A 7,297-nucleotide genomic window follows, 5' to 3' on the forward strand; every position below is an offset into this window, starting at 1 on the left:
ACCTCAGACCCCCAGCCTCAGCCCTGCCTGGATCTCAGCCTCTCAGCCTCTCAGCCTCAGCCCTGCCTGGAACTCACACCCGCAGCCTCCACCCTGCCTGGACCTCAGACCCCCAGCCTCAGCCCTGCCTGGATCTCAGCCTCTCAGCCTCTCAGCCTCAGCCCTGCCTGGAACTCACACCCCCAGCCTCCACCCTGCCTTGGACCTCAGACCCCCAGGCTCAGCCCTGCCTGGATCTCAGGCTCCCTCTTCAGCCTCCCCGCCTCAGCCCTGCCTGGACCTCACACCCCCAGCCTCGACCCTGCCTGGACCTCAGACCCCCAGCCTCAGCCTTGCCTGGATCTCAGCCTCTCAGCCTCTCAGCCTCAGCCTTGCCTGGAACTCACACCCCCAGCCTCCACCCTGCCTGGACCTCAGACCCCCAGCCTCAGCCCTGCCTGGATCTCAGGCTCCCTCTTCAGCCTCCCCGCCTCAGCCCTGCCTGGACCTCAGACCCCAGCCTCGACCCTGCCTGGACCTCAGACCCCCAGCCTCACCCCTCCTGGACCTCAGACCCCCAGCCTTGGCCATGCCTGGATCTCAGACTCCCAGCCTCAGCCCTGCCTGGATCTCAGCCTCCCAGCCTCACCCCTCTCAGACCCCCAGCCTCCACCCTGCCTGGACCTCAGACTCACGGCCTCCAAGACAAAGAGAAGGAATGTCTGTTGCCCAAGGCACCCCGTGCCATGCATTTGTCATGGGAGACCCAGGAAATTAGTGTAGTCCTGGATGTGGCCACTGGCTTCCCAGGGGACGCAGCACAAGGGCCGGCTGCCTGCAGTCATTTTGCAAGCAGTTTCCTGTGAATTCCCAAACAGAAGGAGGCAGAATGAGTGCCCGCCCCCTCAGGGAGGGAGGTGTTTAACCCACAGACACCGTCTTGCCTCCGAGCCCTGCTTCTGTGCCTGAAAATCAACGTGCGGACGGGTGGGGGTGGAGAATTCATGCTCACAAAGACCAGACACATGCAGGACAGAGTTAACGTAAGCGGTTTCAGAAAACAGGTTGGCGGGGGGCGCCTGGGTGGCTCAGTGGGTTGGGCGTCTGCCTTCGGCTCAGGTCGTGGTCTCTCTCAAAATAAATAAATAAACTTAAAAAAAGGTGTTTTTAAAAAAGGAAACCGGTTGGCAGAGTTTCGAACGATGAATCGTCCAATGCACAGACAGAGAAAGCTCAGAGAAAGACAGAGAGAGAAACAGAGGACGAGTGGGGGAGGGGCAGAGAGAGAGGGAGCTCCGCGTGGGGCTCGAACTTGGGAACAGTGAGATCAGGTTGGCCCAAGGCTGGCGTGTGGGAACATGCATTTCACACTTGGGGGTGGTTTGGGGACTCGGGATGCGGGATCCAAGCCCCCCACCCGATTCCCACTTTGCGTAGAGGGGGGCGTGGGGACCACAGATAGTCGGAACGACGGGCCCCAGGTCAGGGAGGCTCTGAGGGGTGCAGGAGGGGGTCCCCGGCTTCTAATTTTGTGGTCACTGCCTCTTCCTGCACCTGTGGTGGTTTCCGAAATGCGCACAGACCCAGGTGCGGTGAAATCGTGAGCGTGTGAATTCCAGGAATATTTCCACGCGTTTGCATCGCCGGGATCCGTCTGTGTTCTGACTCATCGGGGGGAAACTGTTCCCGTCTCATGTGCACACAGTGTGAGGACCCTGTGATTCACCGGCTGCTTCTGTGGTTAAAACATGGCCATACGCACGGGTTTATTTGGTACAAGGGTGTCTCCCACCCACACCCCCTGGCCCCCCACCAAAAAAAGACGTGTTCACATCCTAACCCGCAGAATCTTGGAACAGGACTTAATTTGGAAAAAAGGTCTTTGCAGATGTAAGTGAAGGATCTTAGGGTGAGCTCATCCTGGATCGGGGTGGCCCTGAATCCAATGACAGGGGTCCTCGTAAGAGACAGAACAGGAGACACGTCTCTTGGTCGTAGGACGGGAAACCTGAGATACGATGTCCCTGAGTCTTTGATGCAGGTTAGAAACACCTGTGGGGGCGCCTGAGGGGCTCAGTTGGTTAAGCGTCCGACTTTGGCTCAGGACATGATCTCACGGTTCATGACTTACACCCTGCATCAGGCTCTGCGCTCACAGCTTGGAGCCTGGAGCCTGCTTTGGACTCTGTGTCTCCCTCTCTCTCTGTCCCTCCCTTGCTCTCTCTCTCTCTCTGTCTCTCAAAAATAAATAAATGTTAAAAAACAACATATTCCTAACTCACCCGCCAAAGGAGACCCTGCGTGGCTGCCTTATAGCGATTTCGCAGGATTTTTGTGCAGCGGGTAAGTCACAGGTTTGACCGCACGGGTGTTGGTTTTCACAGGCTGTGTGTCCGGAATTGAGACGAGAATGTTTCCTTTTGAATTTTGCACATGGACGTGTCCAGTCTTCTCCAAGGGGCTCAGAGGCGATGGCGTCCGTCCTTCCGATTTCTTCCACACGAGGATTGGGAACAGGTGGCCGGGACAGGGAGGGCAGCGACGTCTGTGGGTCCGGGCTCCCATGGTGGCGTATCTGCGTCGGCTGTTTTCAGACAGCATCCCACGGAGACAGGAGCGTGCGGGCACGTGTGGACATCTCCATGGACGCGGGTGCTTCCTGGGGGACAACCTCCAAGGCACCAGGGCCACAAGCTGTCCTGTGGGGCTGCACCTGGGGAGACAACGGGAGTGTCCACTCGGTGCTTCCCCGGCCATGTAGCTGTTCCTGTCGCTCACTCCTTGCGATGGTTAATTTTCCATGGAAACTTAATTTTATGTATGTGGGGGTGGGGTGGTGCCTGGATATCCTGGTTGAGTACGGTTTCTGGGTGTGTTTGGGGGGGTTTTGTAGGATGAGGCCGGCATTTGAATCAGTGCACTGAGTAAAGCAGATGGCCTTTGCCAATGTGGGTGGGTCTTGTCTAATCAGTTGAAGATCTGTATAGAACAAAACCGGGGAGGAATGGAGAACATATCTGTATCTATATGATCTGTATCTATATACCTATGTCTATCTATCCATCCCTGTATCTATCTACCGATTTATCTATCATTCATCCATCATATCTGTGCATCTATATACCTATTATCTATCTATCTATCTATCTATCCCTTCATCCATCCTTCTACCCATCCATCCATCATGTCTGTCTATCTATCCATCATATCTATCTATCTAAATATCTATCATCTATCTATATATCTATTGTCCATAATCTATCTATCTATATCTATCTATCTATCTATCTATCTATCATATCTATCATCTATCTATGTATCTATACATCATCTATTTATCATATCTATGTATCTATGTCTCTATCTATGTCTCTATGTGTCTGTCTATCATTTGTCATCTATCTATCTGTCTTCTATCCATCCACGTATCCCACTGGTTCTGTTTCTCTGGGAATCCTACTGATACACCTGGAGAATACGGCTGGGGGATGGACACAGAGGGGTGTGTGTGGAGGGCTGGGCATCAGCCTCAGTGTCCTCGGTGGAGCTGGTTCCTGGATGAGAAGACAAGGGAAACTCGGGCCTGGGGGGTGTGGGCTCGGTAGGAGGAAGGAAGGAGGGCACGGTCAGGGCCTGGGCAGGACGGAGGAGGAGGGGGAAGGGAGGGTCCCGGAGCAGATCCCTGCACAGGAAGAAGCGAGTGCGGCTTCCAACGCCAACCTGCAGGGTCTGCTCGCGGATCCCGGAATCCAGCCACCTGGACTGTTACACCCGGCGTCCGCTGTCCTGGACCCGCCCAGGAATCTTCAGACACACGGCTGTCTTCCTGTAGGCGTCACACACGGCACCAGAAAGCTCTGTAGGGACCTGGCAGCTGTTCCCTCGCCCCCGGGTTTTGGGTCCTGTCACACGGCTTGCTGAAACTCCGTAAGAGTGGTTAAAATATGCATCAGAGGCCTCAAATAATATTATGGTTTCCCTCCTGGCTTTGTATGGCTTGTGATATGCTAATTATAAGGTGCATAATACATAAAACGCATAGCATCATATATAACGTGCATGTAATTTATATAAAAGTAAAGATACAAAATACACATTATATCCTATTCTAGTATTGCTGTATTATACGCTGTGTTGTACAACATAATATGATATATAATATGGTATATTTTGTACCACATATATAATATAATTATGATACAATTTGATATATAACAGATAGCATACAATATATAGTATCATGTAATATATACGTGTGGACGTGTGTTGTCCTGCTCTGTGAAATACGTATCTTTCCATAATTGAATGCTCCTAGAAGCCCCTAAACCCCTTCTCCTTTGTCTCATCGCTCCTCCACGAATGTATCACCACTTGATTAACTGATATATGAGCGCCTGGGCTTAACTCCTTCCTCGACTCTTTCACTTCTCTTCTGTAAAGCCACATATGCATTCGAAATGAAACTTTTCTGTGGGTAATCTTTTTCTCACTTTAATTCACATACCTCGGGTGAAGAACATAAGAGGGTAGAAGAAATGTTTTTGTTTTTGTTTTTGTTTTTCCCCTGCAATTACTTTGTAGGGCTGGTAAGTGAGTCACATGTCTGTTAGCTAACTGTCTTTCCTGGATGGGCTCATCTTAGGTTTAACAACATCCTAAAAAGACCCTATTTCCAAATAAGGCCCATTTTACAGGTACAAGGGTAGGACTTCAACGGCGTGCTGGGTTCGAGGAAACAAGACAGACGGGTTCCTGTGACAGAGCCGTATGTGTTTATATCTTTGTGTGTGTGTGTGTGTGTGTGTGCGTGCCATGCTTCTGCGTGTGTTTATATTTCTGGGAGTCTGTGTGTATCTCTGTGGCCCAGCAGGTGCAGGCATATCCGTGGGCATTTATATGTCTGGAAGCCTGCGTGTGTCCGTGCATGACCTGGTGACCTCACAGGTCATTTCGTCCGCACCCCACGCACCCGTGCTGCCCACAGGGGCCGTCCCCCTGTGACCAGGGTGGTCTGTGTGATAAAGGTTGATTGAGGGACAGATGCGCCTCGAACCCAGGTCTGCCATCTCCGTTTTCCACTGTTCGGGGCCCTCACATTTCACAGAGCAGGACAACACACGTCCCCAAGGCGGCTGAGACACGACAGAGAGCAAATCTGAATGCTTTACCATGTGTAGAAACAACACCTTCAAACAGGTCTCTATACAGTTTCTAGAATCCTAAGTGCTGGGCATGGAAGGTTCTGTCCCTTCATCCCTGTGATGGACGGTTTCTTTGCAGGCACGGCTTACGCGGCGGGAGTTTTATTGTTCGAGATAATGACTCATTGGGACAGTATTTTCTGCCACAGTATTTGGTTTGCTGTGCGTAGATGAAGGTTACCACTAATTAACGGTTGTCAAGGTCAACCGGCAGCTAAAAGCTGGCTGTTTCAGAACCAGCTCAGTGAAGGAAGGATCTTTACGTCACAGTATGGGAACTGTGTCGCCCCCCTGAGTTCAGTGAAGATATAGTTATACACATATTATATATACACACGACATATACCATGATGTGTTATTATATACGGTATATATGCAATATAAATATATATGTACACACTGTTATTGTATATATATTATGTATATATTGTATATATTTATCTATTATATATACTATATATCATCACGTATTATATACACACACAATATATATCATTATGTTATTATATTATATATAGTATACATACATATATACACTGTGTAATTGTATATACATTGTATATATTTATCTATTATATATACTATATATCATTATGTATTATACATATACACACAATATATATCATTGTTATTACATATATTATATATACATATATATACAGTATGCAGTTGTATATATATTATATATTATATGTACCACTATCTACTATCATATATATATACACAATATATATCATTATGTGTTATTATATATAGTATATATACTATATATATTTAGTATATAGTATATATTATATATACTATATATCATTATGTATTATTATATATATACACAATATATATATGTTATTATATATACTATATATGTAGTATATACACAATAATTGTATATATACTGTATATATTTGTATATATTATATATACTATATATCATTATCTATTATTATATATACACACAATATATATATCATTATGTGTTATATATATATGTACAATATACATACTATATATATACAGTATGTGATTGTATGTATACATTGTATATATTTACATATATTATAGATAGTTATATGTATATTATATATTATATATACTATATATCATTATGCATTATTATACATAGTATATATACACATATATGTGTATATAATACATATGTGTATGTATGTGTAAATAATATATATATACAATGTATTGCATATGCAGGAGGTATCGATGGGGGTGGGCCTCACCCAATCAGTTGAAGGTCGTAGACGGGAAAAAGGCTGGTCTCACCGGATGAAGAGGGAATTCTGGCAGCAGAAGGTCCAGACTCAGATGGCAGCATGTGCTTTTCCGCGGGCCTCCACCAGCCTGTCCTGCAAATATTGGGCTTTCCAGTCTGCATAATCACATGGGATGATTCCTCACAATGCCTCTCTTTCCCTGCAAACCTTCTGTTTGTTTTGCTTCTTAGGAGATCCCGAACCCCCCCCCCCCAAAGGCCTCAGGGGTCTGGCAGACTTTCCTAAGACGTGTGGGGGCCCATTTGGGTAAATGACCCAACGTGAAGGGAGGCCGAGTGCCTCGCATGGGGTTTGGGATTTGGACGCCTATTTCAGACCAAGGAGGTGCATAAAGTGAAGATGGGGTTGGAAAAGAGGGGAGCGGCAGCACAGGGGCCCCAGCTGCGGGATCTGGAGATCTGGGGACCGGGAGGAATCAAGGCGTCTGAAGCCCAGGGGTCACCCGTGGCGGCTGACCTCCCTGCCCTGTCCTCCGAAGTGACTCTACCCCTCGGGAATGGGGACAGTTTCCCAGAACCACGGTCTGAGTCTGTGCATCAGACGCAAGGCACCTGTGAATGTCAGCAACCTATTTAACTACAGGTCACCTGGCAGGGCGAGGCGGCCGGAAGTGGGACCCCGGGACCTCTCCAAATGCCTCGGGCTGGGGACGGGCACTGACCACCGCCAGCCGGAGCTGGAAACGCGCGAGGAACAGACATAACACAGTCACACAGGGTGATATCTAAGCCTCATGGCCTCAGCCCTGCCTGGACCTCAGCCTCCCAGCCTCGGTCCTGCCTGGATCTCAGCCTCTCAGCCTCAGCCTTGCCTGGATCTCAGACCCCCAGC

This window comes from Neofelis nebulosa, chromosome X (assembly GCF_028018385.1).
Source record: "Neofelis nebulosa isolate mNeoNeb1 chromosome X, mNeoNeb1.pri, whole genome shotgun sequence".
Classification (NCBI taxonomy): Eukaryota; Metazoa; Chordata; class Mammalia; order Carnivora; family Felidae; genus Neofelis; species Neofelis nebulosa.